At 46.7% G+C, this 24,481-nt stretch overlaps 1 protein-coding gene across 3 annotated transcripts in view; it reads left to right on the top strand.

The window, feature by feature from the left end:
- The window catches only part of LOC135367267 (calcitonin gene-related peptide type 1 receptor-like), a 59,464-nt gene continuing 34,983 nt past the window's right edge, over nt 1-24,481 (top strand). For 2 of the 3 annotated variants that reach the window (XM_064600449.1, XM_064600452.1), the window contains exon 1: nt 2-288. The gene's annotated coding sequence lies outside the window, so the exon portion shown is untranslated. Of the gene's footprint in view, nt 289-24,481 lie in introns of all 3 variants that reach the window. The other variant, XM_064600453.1, reaches the window with a different exon arrangement.

The raw sequence follows: 24,481 nt of genomic DNA, 5'->3' as shown, positions 1-24,481 counted from the left end.
CAGAGAAAGGCATCATTCCGGCGCGTGGTACTGAACGGTACGGTTGTCCTTAACGTCGGTGAACGCTTAGCGTTACAGCTTCGCTTTGCTGTTGGATTAAGTGTATGCGGATTGCCAGATTTACTGGCACGAGCGCTGTCTTCTGTTCATCGTGACGTGCGTGAGGTTTTGAAATGACAACTCTAAGGAAAGTTCACATCCCTCTCCCTCAGCGGTTGATGAAGTGAAGCGTGAAGTCAGTTTTGGCGCTCGTGTGAGACAGCTCCGAACAGTGAAGTGTTAACCAAGGTGAGCTTTCCTTGGGGGTTTCTTTGTGTCGGGACAATATACCACGCAAAAGATCTTTTGCGTGGTATATTGTCCTGTATTGTCAGTCTATATGCTTGAGCTACGTGATGTTACTCCACATGAAGTAGCAGTTTGATAGTCGTAAAAAAGTTTGTAAATGTTGACAGTGGAGTCAATAGATTGGCTCAACCTGGGAAATTGGCGGTGATTCCTGGGATATTTTATGTCCGATCCAACGACGTAAGGTCACACCTGTTAAGTAACTAAATACGAGTAACTCAGTTGTCACATCAAGTAACACTCAATCACATTTTTAACGGTTATTTACTTGCAGGGTTACTTTTGAAATTGTGTACTTGTACACGTGTATTGTGTATACTTGTACATGATAAATTAATTTGTAAGTAACATGTAAGGCACTTGGAGTTACTGTTGGAATTACTCCGTAATTATTTTTCTGAGCATGTAGTTGTGATTCTAACAGTAATCAAATTATTTTTCTGATCATATAGTTGCAACTGTAACTGTAATTTAATTATTTTTATGAGCTTGTAGTTGTAATTGTAGCTAATTATTTCTAAAAAGTAATTTCTACAGGCCTGCCGAAGATAACGCGGTGAAGTAACGGCTACTAACTTTGAAATCTGCACGAAAAGCTATGACATCTCTGAAATATAGGATGCCGATAGGCATATTTATCTATTAGACGCGTGGCATCGGGATGGGCATGGCACAAAGCCGTCCCAGAAGAATGTGCCACAGATATAGATGATGTAATCTTCCCTGGCACTCAGATTTTTTTCTTCTTCTTTTTTCTTGTGTCCGCATATATATTACGCGACGTGCAGTACCGTGCCGACACCCAGCCTCCTCCTCGACGAATCCAATATTGCTACCGTCGATAGCCGCCAGTCGGGCGCTTATCGGAAGCCATGCCAGGGGATAGCAGGGCCGAAAACGAGCTCCTCAGTTTTCCAACAGATAAGTCCTACAATAACAACTGTGGCGTGACATCACGGGCGGCACGAAAGCCAAACTAGACTTCATAGTCGCTTTAGTTTATCGCTTATTTAGTTTATCGCTTTAACAAGAACGCCCACTCACACTTCTTGTACACTCAATGTTTAATTATCGTGATCCGCTTCGGGTACATCTTTTTATCTATCTCAGCCTCCATATCCTCTTCAATGCGGAATTTATCTATACCTCAGTTTAAATGTGAAATAGCCGCAACGATGGCAAATATGAACGGTTGCACGTGTTGCTGTTATCAGTGACGTCAATCAGGAGGGCTGACGTTCCGCTAGTTTTTTTTTTTTTCGCCGCGTCTAGCAATGGTGCTAAACAGGAAATGCGGTCGTAATCCCTTTCGTGAGCCACTGGGAATTAAGAGTGACAAACGATATTCTAGCACGCAACGCTGGAACAACCGCGCGCAGTCGGTGCGCTACTTAGGGACGGGAATAAGAGGTTGATTTACTTGCCTCTCACACAGAAGCTAAAAAAGAGAGCTTACAATCGAACAGGAATAACGAAAGCGATATAAAGCACCCGCTGTTTGCTGTATGCAGGTACAGTGTGCTGATATTTCGGCGGGCAACCTTCACAGGCAGATGTGAGCCAAGGGCCGCATGAAGTCGGCACATAAACACCTAGCTCACGTGCAAAAACAAAACAAAAAGAAACACTTATTCAGAGTGACATTTCCCAAAGAGTAATCAAAATCAAGAGGACAATGTTTCCTTGTGAATAACATGACATACTTTTCCTGTGTATTCAATATGATGCCATTAACGAGCCAGAAGCCCGGAAATGTGCAAGCGTTGTTCCCTTGCTGAAACCAGGCAAGGTCCCTTCGCAATTGTCCTCATTTGGGCCGGTGAGTCTGACCAGTTGTGTCGGAAAGCTCCTGGAGCGCATGATACTTCACAGACACGAATGGTGCCTCGAGAAGAGATCCTTCTTCCCCCAAGATATGTCTGGTTTCCGTCGGCATCGCTCGGCGCTGGACTCCGTCTTGGACTTAGTGTCCGCAGCCCAGGAAGCAATGGCCCGCAAAAGGATAATGGTGGCTGTATTCCTCGATGTGAAATGGGCGTATGGTACAGTCAGTCACATTTTCATACTCTATACTTGTGCCTCTTTGCCATCAAGGGCCAATGCGTTGGATCACGGATTTCCTTCGCGGTAGGACCCTGTTTATTCGCACAGCTGAGGGAGATACCGCGCCCGTTCCATCAGACTACGGGGTACCACAGGGAAGTGTGCTTAGCCCGCTTCTCTTCAACGTATAGTTAAGGCGGGTCTTAAGGACTGCATCGGAAGGAAAGTATATTTCTCTCTTTATGCTGACGACATCTGCGTTTGAACCACCGGGAAATCTCGCCCAGCCCTTCAGCGACGTCTGCAGTCAACCCTTAACTCAATATACACCAATACCTATTGATGGCAGGCTTAGGTATCTCGTGGGAGAAGACGGACGTTATCACCTTCACGCGAAAGAACGTGCTTCAATATCGTCTTCCTGTGGCTGGAGAGCAGCTCCAGTACTCCATCTCATGGAAGTTCTTGGATGTTATGCTGGACTCTTGACTCTCGTGGAGAAGACGTATAGCGGGCATAGGTTTAGGTTTAGGGCCTAGAGGCGAAACTCTCCAGGGGGATTGCTGTAGGGAGACACATCGCTGGTCTTAGGTGGGGCTGCGATGCGCGATCTGTATTGGCCATTCAGCGAGCCCTGGTACGTGGTCCGGTCCTATACAGTCTGCCAGTACTACACGGGATCTCGCCATCCTCCGAGTCTAAGCTTCAGTATCTTCTGGCACGTAGCCTTCGTGTGTGTCTGGGCGTGCCAAGACTAGCGGAATACTTGCTTGGTCACGGCAGAAGCGAGAGAGACTTCGCTTGTTATCCAGCGCTTTAATGAGACGAGCCGTCACTATATCTCCGTTTGTTGGCCCATCACCGGCGGCATCCTTTATTGCTGAAGCTTTCCCGCCGCAGGAATAACAAGTTCTGGTCCTGCATTCAACAGCTGAAGCCTGGCCTGCCATGTTTTCAAGTTGAGCCCCAGGCGCGTTCAACTACACCTTGGACCCTCGCTCTACCAACTGCTTCGCTATTCGTTCCCGGGCTGCACAGAAAGAACGATGTTGGTGCAGGTGCGTCCAAGGTGCTTACATTTGACATGATGGGCGACCTGTATGCAGGCTTTACTCCTGTTTTTACGGAGGGCTCATCCACAAAAACCAGCTCCGCATACGCCAATGTTATTCCCTCCGAAGACATAACTGGTGTCTCCCGTCTCTCACACCCGACGTCGTCAACATGTGCTGAGCTGCATGCTTTGCTCTTTGCCATGTGCAAGATTCTGCAATGTTCGGTTCGACCATGGGTCTTCTACACAAACTCAAAGGCTGCCCTCCAATGCCCCGCAACAATGCTGGGCATTCGCGGTCCTCTCATGTCCATTGTTGCTGACTGCTTGAATCCTACAAGGAGCTGCTGGGCCTGGGCCACTGCATGGTGTTACCGCGGGTACTTGGTCACATGGGCATAACCGGCAACGAAGAGGCTGACCAGGCTGCCCTACGGTGGGCCTTCAGCCCACTCTATCATCTTGCCCAAATGTGACCGTCGGGCCCTTGTCCGTGCTATCTCTGCAGACAAGACAAGACCACAGTGGCTGCATGACATGACACCCTACTCTCTGCTCCACACAGTGGATCCGTCTCTCTCTCTCTCTCTCTCTCTCGCTTCCTCATCGACTTCTTCACCGTATGCGGCTGAATGTCGCATTTACCTTATTGATGAGGCAGCGCCTTGGCCGGGCGCAATCGGACCTTTGAGCATCATGCAATGTGCGCGCTGACCTGCACCACCTACTTATGGACTGCCCTGACTACCAGCGGGAGCACGAGATCTTGCATCATGGAATGCCTGCAATCGATCACCGCCCCTTTGCCATAGGCAAGGTGCTGCGCCCATGGTCCAGTACCTTTCATATGCACCAAGGTTTCCGTCACCTTTGGGATTTTGGGTCTCTCCACCCTGCTTTGATCACCTGAATCCCCATCTCCATCATCATCTTTCACTATCTACAAATGGCACTGGGGCAGCGCCCGGCCTGCTGGCCGGCATCAGCCCCATCTCATCATCGTCTCTTTATGTGTGTGTGTTATAATACACGCACATCTGCTAGCTATATAAATCAAGTTGTTCCCTTTAAAATGTTCTTCGTCGAGACGACGCGTGCAACAGCTGACGTGTCTGCCAAGTAAAAGACAGAGAGAGAGAGAGAAGGAAAATTGCCAGTGTCTTCTCTTTGTTTTGTCGATCGCACCAATTTCCAAATCATTATTGGAGCCGGGAACAAAAGCTTTGTTTCTATTACGGAGTTGCAACATAATTTCGAACTGATAGAGTTTCACAAGCAGATCCGTAAAAAAAAGGAGAATACTTTTTGGCACGTGTTTCAGCAGTTCGACAGTTCTCGTCACTGTCGCTTCCATTAATTCGGTCGTTAATTAAAGTTTCCTGCTTAAATAATTTACAGTTTCGCTCTTTTAACAACGTATCTTAACTTTCGCGACAAGATGCGCTAAAAATCTATTTAAGAACGAGAACCCAGCTGAATCTGTTTATCGGTGGAGCGCTCTTATCCTTAAAATGACACGCTACCTCATTAGTTTGGTTCTTTAATTATGAGGTACACGTGTTGTACCAACGTATATTTTTGTTTCGCGTTGTAGATTCCAACACGGTCACCAAGTGCCGCCTGCCTTGTTGTTGAGCGTATGTGGAATGTGTAAAAAAAAAAAAAAGATGCTGGGGAGAGCATAAAGAGACGGAGGTTAGGAGGTGTAAAAAGGTTAGAGGGCGAAAGCGATTCAGTCTGAATGAGGTCCTTGACAGGGGTACGAGGTGTTACAGGGTGCGTGGTTAGGACGGACATGATGAGAGAACGCCAAGAAAGGTGAGGCTGAGACGGACGGTGTTCAACTGGCAACTTTGTTCGTCCGCATTAAAAGAACCCGGGAACATTCCTTGACACAACTATAAGGGCTTCTGTCGTGGACAATGCATGCCAGCGCGGAGCGATGGTCAGCGCACTTAACCCGTAATCAAGAAGTGTCGGTTCGTGTCTTGCCGCAGTCTGGGTTTTTCGGCGACCCTCTTATTTCGAGCAGAAGTGGGTTGGTGAAACGGATGCTTAGGTCGCGATTAAGACGGATTGATAGGGGCGAAATGACATCTGGTGAAGATTAGTAAAAGTATATAGCTCCCTGTGTTATCCCTTGTCTGTCGTAGGGATCCCTACATACGATACCCAACGGGTCTGTGTATGCGCACGAAAATAGCTTAAATAAATATCCAATCATTTCCGAAGGGAGAGCTTCTGAAGATCTAAGTACATGCCGAGGAGTACGATTGACAAGTCCTTTTGAGTTGAGCAAGGGTTGCTCAACGGGATTGTCGTGCGACCGCGGTTGGCGAAAAGTAGCATAATTGCAGGGAGAGAACACTGTACACAGCTGGGGAGGGTGGTGATGGTGGTAACAACTTGCGCCGTTGTTGGCCTCACAGCTGTGGGCATCGTCACGACTGTTGGTGAAGACGGTGATGGGGAAGGGGGTGGGTATAGGGAGGTGACGTTGGTCAGTTGGAATTTATGTTCTACTTTTGTGAAACATGTGATGGCTTGACAGTTGGACGGCCAAATTCAAACATTAGCACCTTTCGAGTGGAAGCACCATTCTTCAAAGCACTTTGCCTTGAATGATGGCACACTTTGGTGAAGCACCGTTCTACCATGATACTTTACCGAAACATTTGTGAGAAATGTGTTTAGTTTATGAGGGTCATGCGTGAAAATAAGAGATCCATAAGCTCGGCGTCGTTATATACTCTTGCTGTGCGTTTCCGTCTCCCAACCCACGCACACACGGCAGCTGTTTGTCATCTGTCAGACGTAACTCAAGCAGTCCATTTCCTCTTCCGTCTATTAATACACATCCTGATATATTTTAAAGGAGAAATTTATTTAAGCGACGGCTGAAAAGCATCTCATCATGTAATTCTTCGTGCTTGGTATGTCCATGGCTTTCCGTTTTCTTCTTTCGAGAATTGAGACACGTCACAGGGGCGCGACCAGAAGAAAGTACCGATGGATTACAACGATAACGCGTCCGCGCACTGACGGTCACGGGACCGGACCCCGCTGAGAATGCCAGGAGCTTAGGGCATTGCAAAGTTGATTAGGCGCTGTTGTCGAACGCGATCAGCACATACACCACATCAGAGTACACTTATCATGTAAAGCAGAAACAACGGAGGAGTAATTATTTGTACGTTGCGTTCAACAGTGCAAGAATGGTTGTTGTAATTATAGTCAACACTATGATGCAATGCAACCCGTATCGATGTTTTCAATCAGGTAGAGTCGGCCCAGATACTGACCCCCCCTGTCCGACACCCCTGTCTGCTGTCCTCCCTCCATCTGTCCGCTCATAGCTACAGTTGCTTCGCGGCGCTAACGCGAAAATAAAGGAAAAAAAAAAGATAATGTGGAATTCAACTCTTGAAGGGAGCGAAACGATTAATGCACTGGGTGTCAGAAGGTTTCGGGTTCCGTTGTACGTAAAAGTTGCACATTCCCGTAGCCAGAAGAGAAATACATATTCTGTTTCACCCACGACAAAGATTTCAAGTGCTTACGTAACTGCAATTTTGCCCCTGCTGTTTGTCGATCGCACGTCGTCAACACCAATACACGGGGGAGAAATGAAAGATATGCGCACGAGTGTATTACACAAACGCGAAGGCATAATGTGTCAACATGAAATGCGACCCGCGTTCTCAACATCTTGTTTGGCGACGATGGGGGCGTACGTGTGGGATGCTGCAGAGACGTCGGAGCATATTGAACGTGCCCATTTCACATGGAGATACGTTCGTCGTTGCCGTAGCAACCTATCCGAACTCAAGGCCGCTACGGGACTTAGCAAATATGCACCTTTGTGGGTTGAAAAACGTGGGTCATTGTAACGCTCTCTCGGCAGTCGATTGGCAACGGTCAACCTTGCTCTCATCCCCGTGATGCAGTCGTTCGGCACGCGCCTTCTACTGTGTCCACATCGTATACGTCGCATTGGCCCGGTTTCACCAACGTGGATGAATATTTGAACTGAGATCAACGTTCCCTTAACATGAATTGAACGAACCCTGCTTCACCAAGGGGAGCTACTGTCACTGAAACAACATTCATCACGTCACCAACTGACGTTTCTAAAAAAGAATTGAGTGTTAACTTCAAGTTTTAGTAACCTTTGATCTCGGTTCAAAGTTTACCGGAGATGGTGAAACCGTGCCATTGTGACGTAACCTTCGGTGGTTTCTGGCGGAAGTTCAGCCAAGGAAGGAGAGCGCGTTTCGACGGAGGATGGAAGGGGGGGAGGAGGAATGAAGCATCTACTGTCAACGCCACAATAGCCCCTGGAGCCTGGACACGTATGCCTGCCTAATGCCCACACTCACTCCTTCGTCACGTGGATATTAAAGTGTCGCGGCGTCGTCTGCTTCAGCTGACCGCCACAGACGGTTTCTGTGACTACCAATGACTGCCCATGCGGCTCATGGCGGCTATAATCATAGTTGCAGCCGAAAGCTTTTCTTATCTAGGTGGCGCTGCTACTGCGGATGTGCTATACACGCGTATTACTTGCGTGGAAACATTCCATCAGAATAAAAGAACAGGCTGAGGTTCGTTTTAGTGCCACACCGTACATTAGTAATTGTGAGAATTATTAGCATTCTCAAATCAGTGCCGATTTCCTTCCACCATGACAGCAACCCACGCAGTGCTCCGACAACAATCGATTGACACCTGCTTGAGGATTACCGCCCGTAGTCACATTATTTGTAGGCACCAGTCTCAGTGTATCTGTCATACGGACAGTCTTCAGTGATAACTGAAACCAACGGCCACTCAACGTTCTCGTAGCGTCACCAAGTGTGCATCGTGTTAACCTGTCAAGGAGCATTGGATCCAATGCTCTTCGAGAAGTGGACACATTGCACGCTTGGTGGCGCTGCGCGCACGTTCAATGCAGAGCCGTATATAAATGGCTCTGGTTCAATGGCAATTGGTTTCTTTTTTAAAATTTCGTATTGGCGCCGCGAAGCAACTGTGGACAACAACAACAGACGTGGACAGATGGAGAGAGGACAGCAGGAAGAAGTGGGGGACACGGGAGTTAGTAAGCGTCCTGGGCCGACTTCAAGGGGAAACTATGCCGACATTCGTCTGGGAAAGTCTGCCGGAAAACCCAGGGAAAACGTAAGACAGCAAAGCCGGCACCTCGCAGTCTCGGCATGGAAGGCTGTCCATAACTGGTGCCTGTGTGACAAGTGCATATACAAGCTTTTTGCACTTTACGGCGCGCGTTCTTTGTGCTTTTGCTCTCCTGCCAAATGTCTTTCCGATTGCATGACGACAGCAACGGTATACAGCTCCCTTCAAACCGCACAGAATGATGATGACTCTAATTTGTATTTTTTGCAAGGACACATATCTTGTGGGATACGCACCGCCTGTACAAAATTCCTATTGAAAGCGACATTGTAGCAGTTGAACAAGCAATAAACAGGCTGATGACGAGCGCCGCAGCTAGCCTCCAAATTACGGTGCTGGAGAGGAGTGCAAATGACATACATGGTAGATATATAATCTAGTAGGTCCTATATGACCTACTAGATCATATATCTACCACAGATTATAGTCTCTATAGTGACTATAATCTGTGGATGATGCATTGCTCAGGAGTACACGGTGGCCACAGGAGCAGTGTGGTAGGGGCGGAGAATGGGAAAAATCTATTCCGAGATTGCGTTCAGGTGTCGTTACTGGTAAGCCTCCTACCCTCCGACAATACCTTTCCTTCATTGATCCGGACCTAAAAGGAGCCATACCAGAAACCCGTGAAAGACGTCTGCAAACTGTGATTCACAGAATCCGCCTGGGAAAACCGCATACCAAATGTGTCTCTCACAATCTCCGCTATATGCTCAACATGCAAGACTCCGGGGCACTCGCTCCATGAAATCATTGAGTGCCTGGAATACAAAGCACATCGAAAAGGACTTGTGACTGCGGTACAAAAGTTCGACTCCCGACCATTCAGCTTCTGTGAACTACTGGGACCTTGGCTCTGCAGACAGCAACAAAGGAAAGCAGAGAAAGCTTTCTTCGCTTTCCTCAAAGAAAGCGGCATCGCAGACCGGTATTAACAATTGGTCCCAAAGCGCATGGGTCCCGGCCAGACTCAAAAGCAACCTGTGACATTTATGACAGAGTGTCACACGTGCTAGCACCCTTGGCGTGTGCCACCACTTACAAGAAATGGAGCTGCAGGTGCCAACTAAAGGAACAAATAGTTCGATCTCAGACACCACACAGTTACACATGCATGTGCACATACAGTTCGGTGACCGGGAGGTATGATATTTTTCTGTTTTTATCTTTTCATCTTTTTGTTTTTATTTTCCTTTCTGTGGGGTGAACCCATTTAGGGGTTCTTTGTGGGAGTAGCAGAATTCGTCCGGTGACGAATTCAATTTCTTCTCCTTTTTACAGCATATATGTTCAAACTCAGACTCAACTACACAGTTATGAAGATGAAGCTGATGATGATGATGAAGGGTAAAAATATTTCGAGGAGCAATACTGCCGTCGTTATGACTGTATTGCCATCAAGTAGGAGCACTACCTATACGGAAGTAGGATGTCGTTGTGGTATGTATTGGCATCAAATTGGAAGTCGAGTCACACTGACTGCGGTTCTTTCCGATATTTTCAACGAAAAGTATGAGGAAAACCAATACAAAATTGAGGATGAGGGGAATATCGCGTCTTAGCGTGTGAACAAGGAAGTGGGCGTGAAACTTAGATGGCTATGGACGTTGCTCGAAGTTGGTCTCAAGAATTGGCCGACGTGAACTTTCCATAAATGTACCGACAACCTTTGCAGCGTCCGGTACACGTACCGTCACTCCACAAGCGGTACAGACGCACGTAGCGTTGATCCAAAGGTGGAAGACGTCTCGAGTGCTTCGCGGATTGTGTCAGGCGACCTTCACTCTTGTGTAGTGCACCTCCTCTTATAGCTTTTCTTCCGAAAGAAAGAAGACCAAGTTTTGTGGCGTCGAGGAATGATGGATTGTCTTTGACTGTTCGATATAGGTCACTATGCATGTACTTGAGTCCCCAGAACAGAATGCAAAACAATAGCCGCGTATTCGAACAAAGCGGTATTGATCATAACGATTTTTTTTTCTTTTTTTGCAGTGCGATTCTCAGTAAAGGGAAAATATGGTCAAGTTGGTGCTTGAGCCGTTCTCTCGCTTCCCCTTTTGCCAAGCTGACGCTTGGTCTGTTTTCTTTACGGATTGCCATTGGTTTGCATAACATTTGCATTATGACCGTTCTTTAATCGATACGAGTGGTAATGAGAGAAAGCTGCTCGTGAAATGGTTGCTGTTGCACCGAGTGTTGTTTTCTTCTCTGTTTTCGTTTTTTACGAGTATAATAGAATCGAATATGCTGCATGAAAACGCATAAGCATTCCAGGGCTCCATGCACACCAATAGAAAATGGCCAAGCTAAGTCTGGCACGCCCGATTAGACAAACACAAAGAGCCTCAAAGCGCCTAGGAATACTTGACAGATTGAAATAATAGTGTTGAAACATAAGGTCTGTATAGGGCTGCAATATTCGAACCGTTACCCCATTAATGAACTTCCCTGAAGTTCACAGTGGCATTGTAATTTCCTATAAAGCACACACTCACGTTCGCTCTCTCTCTCTTTCTCTCTCTCTCTCTCTCTCACACACTCACAAATAAACAAACAAGCAAAAAGAACCGACACTTTGTCAGATTTGTTGCATTTTTCGGAGTGCATACGATATCAGGTGGAATGGTACTTGGATTGACTTAATGACAGTTGAAGAAAAGGCACCAGCAGTGGAATTCGAACACACACCCTCTGGTTGCCGGTCATGCTAGGTACCCTCGCTTCAACGTACCAAGCGCTCACCCTCACCACATTCTCTCCTACATTGTTGCCAGTCACTCCCACATGGAAGCACTGCAGGGAGCTGTGAGGCTTGTGTTGTGCTTGTCCTCCTACGCTTAATTGCCTCACCCACTACAACTTGGAATGGTATACATGTGCCTTCCACATGTCGTCTTCCGAATTATTATAATGAGCTACGGTATCAGCCTTCGTCTCACCATTAATCAGCGTAGGAAGGGAACTCGATTTAAAAGACGCACTGAATTACCGTTCGACGGTAAACAAGTTAACGACTTTCTCTAATGAGCATTTCCCTAATAAGAAGCACCGAGTACACAGATTACCACGCGGTGGAAACGCAGGAAGCGTTTTCAGCAGCGGATACGTTGTGCAACCTTTTCCCGACTTCCGGCCGCCGAATGCGAGCCAGATTCTAACCCACTGCCGTTGATTTGCATGTCATACGTTGATGCGCAAACAATTCGTCCGCTTCCGGTAGCACGTCGAATTCCGCATTGGATGTCTCGTTCCTGCAGACGACATTGAAAAGAGCTCTTTTTGCTTTGTATAGACTTTAAGGGAACGAAAAGGTGGTAGCGGAAGTACATGTCGTTACCTATACTCTTAAAAAAGAAGGGTGTACTTTAACTCCTTTCCTTGCCACATAATATAACACCCTTTCGGAGAGTAGAATTACTCTCAAAAAGGGAGTCTCCGCACTCCCTCAAGAGAGTAGCGTAACACCTTCTCCCTGCCGGGGAGTAATATTACTCTCCAGTAGGGAGAAAGGTGTTATGCTACTCCCTTGAGGGAGTGAGCAGACACCCTTTTTGAGAGTAATTGTACTCTCCAAAAGGGTGTTATATATGTGGCAAAAAAAAAAAAGGAGTTAAAGTACACCCTTTTTTTAAGAGTGTAGGGTCGACAGAGTTAGTTTACTAGCGATATCTCTTCCGCAACGTCACAGATCACCACATAAAGCGCGGAAAGATGAGAAGGGGGGTTCGAATAAACTCTACTCTGCCTGAGGTTTTTCCAGGGTCTTCCGGCAGACGTTGCGGATGGCACCATCTCCCCCTCTCTTACCCCTTTTGTTACTCCTCTACTTAGTACTAATAACGTAATTCTCTCTCTCCCTTCTTCCTCACTCCCTTTCTCTTCACCTGTCCACATCAGCATGCAGCTCGCAGTCACAGTTGTTTCGGAGCCCTAACACAAAGAAAAAAAAAATACATATCTCAAAGGTTAGGAGGCTTCTTTGAACTTCCACGTACCTCAAAAATGACTTACAGCTTTAACTCTCATATATAGGGCGGTTCCGGACTTTCTCCTCCGAGCCCATTGTGAACAACATATTCTCTCGCTATCGTTTGCTTGCACTTCTTTATTCCGTTTGGCTTGACGAGCGTTCTTCCGGAAACCTGCACCGTGTGTGGTTCTCACTCTTGTTTCGCGACGCTCGGCGGAGACTGGCTAAATGTCATTCACTTTAATGTGTGGCAATAAAAGCTCGGAATGTCTTAAAGTTATCTGCAATGAAAAGGAGCATTAAACACTGACGTTATCCTTCCTCTCTGTGGATTCTCTCTGAATATAATCTTGTCTTTACCTCGTGCAAAATGGACGGCGGAAGAAAGTCTTTGACGCAAAATTGTTTCTGCTAAAGGAGAATGTGAAAGAACGGGATGGGAAAGCTGTCGACGTCAAAGCCCGTTGCCCACAATTTTTAGAAAAAGAGTGGAAAACGACGTTCTTTTTCTTGTACGTCGTATAAACTGGATGAGTGCATGGGCACCAGTCGTTACACTTAAGCTTCTCTATTAAGGACGACAACCTTTCGGATAGGATCGTGTTTTGGAATCATGGGATACATTTTCAGAAGGAAAAGGTGAAACGTAAAAAAACATAGAAAAGACCAACACAACACAGCTGTAAGTGGTGTGTTTTCAGTGCTGTGCTGTGTCTTCCTCTTTATATTCGCTTGCACTGGGTCTTAAGGCTTTTATCACGGACAACAAAAGAGATAGATTCCTTACTCTTTTTAACCTTGAAAAGGCGCTTCTTCTTCAGTAAGCGCAGAAGGTGCCATTAACCAACATGGACTTGTTCCTTATACCACGTGCCTCCGGCTCGAAATATAGTTGAATACCAACCCGAAATTATAATGAAACTGCTGAAAAAAGAAAAAAAAAACTTACGCAACAATATCTTGTGCCTTATTCATAGTAATCCTAAAAGATGAAGGTCTGGCACGAACATGCGAAGACTTCAGGGATCATACGCAATCTCTAAAGTGAAAGTTCTTCGACAAATGCTGTCTGCACAATTTACAAAAGAAAGTGCATGTGATCAGCCTCATGGGGAGGAACGCTGCAGTTTCCGCCGGGCTGATGGAAGCTTCTCTTCCGAATTGACCCACGGCTGTTACCGGTCCCACCTAATGGATCGCGAAGCAGCGCTTTTTTTCTGGTCCCTTGATGTTCTCCAACGACGTTGTTTGGCTGTGAGCGGACCCCCAGTCACGTACTTCGCGTCAGCAATTCGGAGCTGCCTGAGCGGTGATGCACGCTACTCTATATATATGGGGAAACACAGGTGTAAATGGCGTTCACGAAGGCGTTGAAAGTAGCCTATACAACTGTTTTGTCACTCAGGGGTAACGCAGTGTTTCTTGTTGCAATAAACTCAAATATGTGGTGTTATGAGTAGGTGTGCATTGTATGAGTCTGTTCTATTGCCTCAGTCTCACGGGTTTGACACTAGGAGGAAGGGCGTTTTGTCGTGTTTCGTTGTATACAGACGAGTGGTATGCAGGCGCAATCGTTCAGGCTACGTGCGCATTATAGGCTATTAAGCTACACCTCCATCATGGCCCACGTGGTGTCCGTTTCCGTGGCGGCTCGATGCTGAACTGAACATGCCGATCGTTATCGTTATTATAAAATGTTGGCGCGCTCGAAACGTCACGTGACGGCACGTGAGGTGGTGGTGGTGGTGGTGATGGTGAAAGGGCTCGCCGTTGTCGGCCTTACAGAGGTGGGCAACGTCACGACTGACGCCCTGGGGGAATGTGCGTCCTGGGCCGACTTCTAAGGGAACTGTGCCGACATATGTCTGAGAGCGTCTGAGAAAAACTCAGGAAAAACCTCAGACAGCACAGCCGGCACCGGGATTTGAACCCTGGTACCCCCTAGTCTCGACGTGACATGGCCAGCACGACTAACCACTAAGCCACGCGAGGTGGTGACGTCACGTGAGAACCGTTTGGGTAGGCTGAGATTTCGCGCGTGAGCTCGTGACGAATCGTAGCGAGGCCGTGCATTTATGGCGCGGTACGGAATAAGGAAAGGTTGAGCACCGATCGAGCCCAGGTTCACATACTCAAGTCGGCCAGTCTGTGCTCCACCAGTAGAACCTTTGGTCCGCTGACGGCGTGCCGTCAGCGGACCAACCACGCGCAACCACATTCCGCAATGAACAAGCTTGTTTCATTAGCAGACGGCAAGAAACTTGAGCACGAAATATGATACAGTGTCACCGAAAGCAGACCAACAGCGCAGACGACTCGCGAAAGAGAAAGGCGATCGCTTATTGGCACTCATCCAATGTGCCACCCGCTGCGTTGTGTGCATGTGAGATCCTTGGTTGTTGTCGAAGGTAAAGTTACGAGCTTTTGTCATGAAATACCCCGGATGAGGACGTGCCGGCTGCCTGCCTGGTTGTCGTCTGCGTTTGTGTCAGTCTGTCGCCATCTTTGTTCTCTTCCCCGCGACCATGCGTGGCTGGGGGTTGAAAATATCTGCTCCGGGCATATTTGTAGAACGCCACAACGTGTTGCAGGTTCGCCGCTTGCAGAATTAGTTAGCCATAACTACTTGAATACTTGAATACTACTTGATACTTGAATCAGACGTTTCCGGGCTGCGAAGCCACGGGCGTACACTCTGCGTTTCTTGTGTCGTCCGCCAGTGGCGCAAGCTCAGGTCTTATCAAATATGTGCGAAAAATGTCGAGTAACAAAATCATGAGTGTCATTAATCTGTACTCAATATCCGAAATAAAGCGTCAGCAAGTGTGGCCATATCTACCACCGTTTTACGCACTAATGCAAATCCAAGAAAAGCAAGGTTGGTTAAAGCTTGCAAGCTTGCAATTTGCAGCAAATTAGCATGGAGACCGTCGGGGCAAACACGTTATCCATAAGTAATGACCAATTCCTTCGAGGTTCTCATTAATTATCGCGGACTGCTGGCATATGTTATTTATTGATTTCGTTTCTCCTGAGTAATACAATAGTGTTTTGTTCAGGAACACGTTCGCGGTAAAGACTCTTGCCTCATCACGTGGCGTTCTCTGTATACAGTACCTGGAATGCGAGAGCTAATCGATTATCGGTCGCGAAGGCAAGCCCTTCTTGAATGCTCCTTGGACCACTTCTTCGTTATTGGCAGAAAGAAAGGTGTTTGTATTCTGCATTCAAGGCTGCATACTGTCGTCTTCATACACGTCATGAAACTCCAGGAAGTCAAACACATCCTGTTGCCACACGGGTCGAAGCAGGACTTCCTTTTGTCCGGCAAAGAAAAAATGCAGACAAAATAGTTCCAAGCAGGGGACTACTCAAACAAGCGTTGCAAGGAACGCACTTCCTGTGACCACTTTGCGATTCCCTTCAGCATGGTATATGAATTTTCCGCCATCTTTGCGCACACACAAAAAGCCCGTTGTGCCGGAAGCAACATAACAGCATCTCGTTTTTAGGCTCTCCAGCGTTGCTTCCTATATAGTGGGCGTCTGCAACTTCTTTCGTTGTGTTTGCTGTGTCAACGCCTTGTCTTCTTCTGTGTCGCCTATGAACTAAGAGGTTCCCAACTTTCCCCGGGGGACCACACTCTCTCACTCCTTCCCGCTGTCCTCTCCCCAGCACCATCTCCACGCCTGCACACCAACCAGAGCCATAGTTGTTGCTACATTGATTTAGACTTACATAAATCAGAGACCCATGGGTTGTATTCTGCAAGAGTATAGTGACGTCACGGCGGAGGAACGATTATTCAGAACGAGCCCTCTATCTCAGCATTTCGATGATAATTTTCCACTCGTTCATTTAGCAAAACAAATAAGTCCATGATGCTACTGCTTTGAAGTTTGAAGATTCGAGAGTTGCGGCAAAAAATAGAAGTTCAAGCTGGCGACGACTCGAACGGAATATTTTCATTTCTGTTTTCGCTTTAACTAGTTCGAAAACCAAACTTGGTCCTGTCATCTTTTTTCTGTCCTCCACGAACGCTGAATTCGAACATTTCTTTCACATACCCTCCGCACATCGCCGAATATTTTCTTGTATATTTTCATTTTTCCAACGATCGACATGAAGAGTGTTGTCCACATCCGATTTGAATTCGCTTAAGAAAGAAGTAAAAAGAGAAAGCAGTGTAGGATTATTGAACGTTTCTGACTGTGGTTGCGTTTTATTTCGGTGTCGTTACAGGGGCAACAGAAGTCAGATGACTTTTTGGTGCTGCGTAAGGTGCCCTGTGGGAAGCAGCTGGTGATGGATGTCTTTTCTAGATCTCCCATGGTGGTCTTTCGGATCGCGAGCTCTTCGTTTTGTTTTATTCTTCGCTTTGGGTTACTTCCAATGTTGTTCCACTGTTGTTCCTTGTCGTCTGCCACACGTTTGTCGATCGCAAGTGTACGTCGTCTGCGTTTTTTTTTCCAAAATGTATCGCCGCCTGTTTCTCCCTTTCTTATTTTTCATTCCAATTACATACCTGCTTTTAGTAAATCGTGGCTTCTAGTTTAGATAAATATAGTTATAAGTAGCTAGAGGTAAATTATAAGTTAAATTATAAGTCATAAAATGAGAGTAAACATCGCACACACTCTACTTGCGATTTCTTTTATTTCTTTTTGTCTTACTGTGCCGTGTTTTACTGTGCTTTGCTGTGCTACTGTGCTATACTTTAAAGGGCACGCCGTTGTCGGCCTCACAGAGGTGGGCAACGTCACGACTGACGCACTGGGGGAATGTGCGTCCTGGGCCGACTTCTAAGGGAACTGTGCCGACATATGTATGAAAGCATCTGAGGAAAACCCAGGAAAAACCCCAGACAGCACGGCCGGCACCGGGATTCGAACACGGGTACCCGAAAAAAAGATGTACGACGACAGCTGCCGCTGCCGTGTCCAATGCTTGTTCGCAATCGTTCTGAGAGGGTGACCCATCTTGTGGTCCTTAACGCGACGAACGTGACCCCAAAGGTATTAGGCTTCGTCTTACGTAACCGGTTCACCAGAGCTTTATCCCCTGTTTACTCCTTAGGCAAAGGGATCACCTTCCGCATTAGATACTGTGGATTCCCTCTAAATGGCCTCATTACTGATTCCAAAGCTTGATTTCAAGGACACCACCCGGAAGAAGTTTTGTCCGTCTCAAGCAGTACTGCTGAATGTTCATCCAATTCATTTTTAATTGACCTCATCCAAGTTCTGTTTGTAAGTAATGGCAGAGAGTCCAGCGAAAGACCACTGGCTTTTTTTAAGGCACTGCTCGTGTAGTTGTTCTCTTTGGCCGTTGTCCTGTCCGACAGGAGAAGTGACCGAATAAAATCACGTCAACTATTTCAACCTTGGAAGTTTTTGTTTTTGTTCAACGCGAAGTTGGGTCCTGTGTCGATCAACCTTCGAAATAAAGTTTCGAAAAGTTTCGATAAAGTGTGCGTGGACAGCGTGTGTGGACCGTGTGTGTGAGTGAGTGACTGAGAGTCTTTGTCACTCATTGGTTTTATTGTAGATAGCCATTTGTGTTTTCCTAAGTGATCTGGAGTAGCCGGTCTCGTAATGAGTGCCTATTTCTCCATTTTTTCTTTTCTTATCAACTCAACTCAACTCGAAATAAAGTATACACTCAAAGTCACATGGTAAGGGTGCAGTATAGATGGTCCTCCTTAGTCTGTTTTGTGGACATCAAAGGACCGTCTTTCAAGGAAGGCTTTCAATCGCAGGCTGGTATTTCTGTCAACACACTGTTAAATCCCCTCGAACTATACTTGAAATCCACCGTGACTGGGGATGGGGATGACTTCTTTATGCAGAAGGAAGGGGTATAATAGGCTCTTCTGTTGCACCAAGGTTAAGTCATATTTATTTATTAACCCTGGATAATGAGCCCATGGGCTTGACTAGTTGTCATCGAGGTTCAGTACTATAGTAAAAAGATATGTTGATGATATTTTGGTTTTTCCACAAAACATTTCCATTGCAAAATCAGCCTAAACGGTGGCCCAGCCTTCATCGCAGGAGTTGACCTATACGATATAGAGTACCCAGATGATGGACACTCGAGGTTCTTAGATGTCATGTTTGACTTCTGCTGGGTTATGCTGGTGGTATGGAAGGGTTGATCCGAAACTATTACTTTCTGCAAGAAGTTGCCATCCGCAAGCGGTGAAGAGAGGCATCGTAAAATCTGTGCTTTCTTCAGCTTTAAAGAAGTCATGTGATGTAGGGGGAAGGTGCGGTCAGCCTGCTCGGTGCACCCAGGGGAGGGAGAAGAGGGGAGGGTGAAAGAGGAAGGGGAGAGATGATGGTGGCACAGAAGAGGGAGTGGTGTGCTAGCCCGCTTGTTCTGGGAATGGGTTGTTCAAGAGAACTATATACCCACTACAGAAAACATCCGAGCATCCCTCAGTAGCCTTCATTGGGATGCTCCCTGTACCACGGTACCCACCAGGATTATTGGCGAAGTTATCCCATCTTGTGGTGTACCAGATACCGTCACCGTGTGGATCATGCTATGTCGGGCAAACTGCTCGATGTGTTGTGGACCGATTGAGAGAACATTCCTTAGCTAATTGTGATATAACTTCGGAAATCGCCAAACATGTACTATAGGGTGTCCAACTGGTGTTCCCTCGTTAAACAAAAGTTACAAAACTGAGTGAGACCAGATAAAAGATACTCGGGCACGTGTCATTATCGAACCAGCACACATGGCTCGCATCAGTAACCCCTCTATTGATCTGAAGCCCTCTCTTCTTAACATCATTTCCGCTTGATGTGTTCTGAAATGTGAAAATTATACACTTCTTTGCTGTTTCTGAGTTAGTGTAGCTGTGTCGTCCTTTCAGTTCTCCTCAAGCTCAAGGCGTGAATCTTCAGTCTACGTCACACCAGCTGACTTGCTTTATCTTCTTGCAACTTTACTGTAGTATTGGCGGAACTATTCCACGTCCGTGAATATTTCAGCATCTCGACTTTCCGATGAAGACTAGAACTCCTTTCACATGAAGTTTTATTACAGTCCCTCGCCACCACCAGCAGGCGTATAAGCTATGTAGCCTGCAGAGCCGTTTATAGGGTTAACCCTCTTCGAGCAGTACTAATCTCGGACAGAAAATACATCTTGCAAGTGAGGGAGAGCTTGGCGAAGTACAACCCTCTCGGACATGGGTCTCCAGCGACTTGTAAATGAAGACGAACCGCTCAAACATGTCGTTGAAACTTAATCAGCGAAGTAGACTGCACAACTTCCAATCTTGCAAAATACGCCATACGGAAGCTTGAGCTCTTCTGCGATCTTTCAAACTGGTTGCCAAGACGACGACTGAGACGTCGAAGTTGCCTCACGTCTTTCGAGTGCCACGTGTGCAATTCGTAGCTAATGTGTGTGTGTTATGAACGGCATTGAAACGAGTCTTGTTTTTTTTTTCTAGCATACTAGTGCTTGAATATTTTAAAATGGGTTTGGCATCCTGTGTATTGGAGTATCGTCGATGACTTCAAGTGCTCGTCATCATATAAATATGTGGCTAGGATTCGGCGAATATCTTTTACTTTGACCTGGGCACAAGCGAATTAACTGTCAGAAGAACAACTGAAAGAAGAACTGTCAAAGTTCGATATCGAAAGGCACTTGAACAAAAGCAGCGAAACTTGAGGTACCCTAAACGGAAGTCACCTTTAAGCTGAAGAACATCATTGTCCATGCAAACTAGAGCAAGAACATTGTGAATAACATTGCCTCCCCACGCGGAGACTGGGAGGCGACGCGGGTTCTGCTGTCTGGGGTTTTCCTTAGGCTTAGGCTTTCCGGCACACTTTCCACACGAATGCCGGCACAGTTCCCCCTGAAGTCGGCCCAGGATGCACACTAACCCCCCCTGTCTCCCACTCCTACCTGCTGTCCTCTCAACATCTGTCCATGTCAGTACGCCGCTCATAGCTGCAGTTGCTTCGCGTCGCTAACAAGAAAGCAAAGCGTCCCAGAGATGTTTGTCGAACATCATTGGGGCTGCGACCTTGGGAGAAATGATTCACATTGTACCGCACGCAGGAGTATTGAGACACAAAAGACATTTTTCTACGTGTGATACTTGGCGAGATATGTAGGTTTGAACACGTGTAGGCGTCAGTCTCTGGCGTCAGAGAAGAGGGAGTGATACGGCCGTTCCGATTGGCACTGGTAAAACCACGTGACCCCACCCGTGACCCGTGTCTCTCGTTCATTCGTTCCTTCGCCCCACCCTGTCGGAGGCGCACGTAGTGATATCGGAGCCCGATGAGTTTCGGTATTTGCGACGCCGATGTTTCATGCTATGTCTATTACTCCATTTGCTGTAAAATTTGGAATGAAAATTTCAGTCAACGCGGATAACTGTGCTTTAGATTTATGCCAGAGAACCTGAGGCGGAAGTGTCCTCTTTAAATACTGCTGGTGGTCGGCTAGCAAGTCCTGCGGCGCGTGTGGTCCTAGCTATACAGACTGCTTCACCCTGACGTATAAAACTACTCCATGCCATTCGAATCATCTTCTTCATCTATACTCGCTTTCGTTATACGTTTTTCTGCAGATTTCAAAGTTTGCCTATACGTCTGGTGACGAGGCAGTCAACAAACCTTGACTCTGCACACTTTATAGCTATGCTGCGTAGCTTGACCCGCTTATTTTGCCTAGAAAACACGCGTACGTCTGGCATTAAAGTTTACTTCTTCATCCCCTTCATTCAACAAACGGATCTCTTTATTTTCTTCTTCCACCCTTCCTTCGTACGAGTTGTAAAGACATCACAGACGGAAGGACTCTTCGAACATGTTTCCCGAGTCAGCCTTGACGCTAAAAATATGTCCCCCCACGCAGCAAGAATGTATTTTTCCCCATTCACTCATTGGACATTCCCTTCGCAGATGTGCAACGTGCAGGTTGTTTATGTTGGCATCGTCAAAGACTGTTCTCAAAGCAGCTCTGACGGAGCCCTTCCGATAGACGGGTGCCTAGTTAATGGACTTGAGGGTGTCAACAATGCGAAGGACATGTTACAGATCCGTCATCAGTCAGTTATTCTCGATGTATGAAGACGAAGCCTGAGCTTGGGCATACAACGACGAGGACGTAACGTAACAACGTAACATGAGCTCAATTATTGCTGCTGTGTCCTGGCTTCGTCCGTCGTGGATCGTGTCTTGTGGATATGCTATTTGAAGGACCTCCGCGGAATTTGAAGGACCAGTGAAAGAGGATGTTCAAAGAGTCATTGCTCTTTACGGCTAATAATGATTCGGCATTTTACAATAAACAACGTACGTAATTTAGTACGTAAGTACGTAAATTAAGTAACAATATGACCTACCTTGATGCATTCTGTGAGCCATCCTTTTGTTAACCACGTCTCGGCCGTTGGCTTCTTCTACGACGCTTACTTTGGTAGCCGGACGTTGTTCAATACAGAACTTCTAGTCAATTCGTTTCATCCTTGAAGGCAGTGGTCACAGTAATCCACGCTATTTTTCATTTTTATTTCGTTTATTTTCGGGGCGCCCATGCACAGCCTCAAGGCTCCACTCGTGGTGGGCCTAGTAAACAGGGGATCATCAAGGACAAACACAACTGTTCACTCAATCATCCACATTTTCAAACACATGTCCATAAACAAATATAATGTCCAAAGACAGTTCGTTCCATGCCCGCTGGGATAGCTCCTATACCGACAGGAATGTCGTTTAGGCGGTTCACTCCGCCCTTTTCTTCTTGATGGGTTTGAGGAGATCGCTTCTTTACAGCCATGGTTTCGGAGCACCGGATGACTGCAGGAGGTCAGTATACGACCAGGGGACGTTGGCCTTTTATGATAGGAAGACTCTCACGAGTCATTATGAAACAAACTTTTATATCCTACACAGGAATTTTTCCAGCAGCCTCACACGCACCCTTAATACCCCCTAAGGGTCACACAACACTCCCCAAACCACCTGCGAAAAAGACCGAAAATGTCCGAAAAGCTAGCAAACGAAGGTGTCACACGCCACTACGGTATTCGAACACCCCCCTGAAATGAAAACCCTGGTCAAATCCATGGTCCTACACCTGGCTTCAGCCTGGCTTCAGCAGACTGTCCCACGTAAAGAGACAGGGGATACCTTTGGTGTACCCATGCAGTGCTCAAAGTGCGGCATCGCAGAACGTTCAAGGCTTGATAGCATACAGGAGAGCCAACCATTCTCTTTCGTAGAAACTCTGAGCCCCTGGCAAAGCGCCAAACCACTGCATGCATTAGCAGCGCTTTGACATATCCCACTAGAGTCCTTGATTGACATGGGATACCAAAAAGAAGATCGCAGTCAGGACCCGAGGCAGATATTGACCAGATGGTGATCGTCACTAACCTGCCCAGGGGACATATCACTGGCCGGGATGCATCTTGCACATATCGTAATTCCTTTCCTTTTCGTTTTATTTGTGCTTCCTTTCGTGTCATTGAGACACTTCCAATATATGGAGCAGAACAACCCTGATTGGTGCCTCCGACATCCAACCTTCTGTAAATGCGTAGATACTTCCCCGTCCTCCTTAAATGTGTACGCATTTTCTTTCAGTAAGATATAATGCCCTTTCAGCCGTGCCCTTAGAGCCGCTGTCTGTCAGGAGGGCTGGAGACAGGTGCGTGAGCGCAGCCTCGATTTTATTGGACGACAGCGAGATGGCTTTTCTGTCGGTTGATCCGCGGGGATGTGAATAAACAGTTGAAACAGTTAATTCACCAACAGGCCCAAAAGGCAGTTTCAGACATAAAAGAGCATTTCATTGGATTAGAAAGAGAGGATTGGATTGGATTGGATTGGAGCATTGGATAAAAGAGCATTGGATGCAATGCTCCTTGAGAAGTTGACACATTGCACGCTAAATGGCGCTACGCGCGTGTTCAAAGCTCATTACTTTCAATGATCATTGAAGACTGCCGAGGGGTGGCAGGGGTGTTACATGGATATCACACAGACCGACACCGTCTTTCTCGATTATCTAGCCACTAGCATGCTATTTCTAGCATCCGGTTGCAATCTATACACAACGCTGCACGCGGTTGACACATACGTATGTTAGCTGAGCTTCGGCAGATGGCAACCTGTAGAAGGGGAAGCAAAATATGCAGAAGGCGAAGCTTAAATGTAATGTTTCGTGCTTCTGTGACTCATTGTTCCTAACTGGTGCGGCGTTGCAAGTGGCATGTGCCGTCCCTATTGAGAAAGGATAAACGAATATGTAGGCGCAAAAGCGAGTTTAGAGGCTCACTTGTATGCTAAGTAAGTAAGTACTTGTATGCTAAGTAAAAACGCGAAAACAATATGATAGCGAGCGTACTGGATCAATAACAGCAATAAACACTCTAAACTTTCTCTTCGGACTAAACATCGTCTTCGGAATTCCACTAATTTATGCAATTACAAACCAACACGACTATCACATTGCATTCTCATAAGGTATTGTTTCTATGCATGACGCGGATGTTTTAAAGATTTTATGTAACGTGGCGGATAATGCGCGTAACCTCGCTCTCCACTGGCAAAATTGTCGCTACACGGGCGCTACCGCTTCCAAGATCCACCACCAACTCTAAATCCAGAACTGGTAGTCATCCCGAAACTCAGACAGATCACCAATCGCCGTAACGAGGAGCCTTCTTCGACCCTACCTGTCGCAGACGACGCAGAACGCAATATGAAACATCTGCCACAAATAAAAGAAGGGAAAAAGAAAGAAGGTTTCTTGATGCATTCAACGCGCAAACAAACGCATCACGGCCGGCGCGCAGAAGGTGCTTAAATCAACACTCTCAAAGACCG

This window comes from Ornithodoros turicata, chromosome 8 (assembly GCF_037126465.1).
Source record: "Ornithodoros turicata isolate Travis chromosome 8, ASM3712646v1, whole genome shotgun sequence".
NCBI classification, from domain to species: Eukaryota; Metazoa; Arthropoda; class Arachnida; order Ixodida; family Argasidae; genus Ornithodoros; species Ornithodoros turicata.
This window is presented reverse-complemented; position numbering and strand designations above follow the sequence as displayed.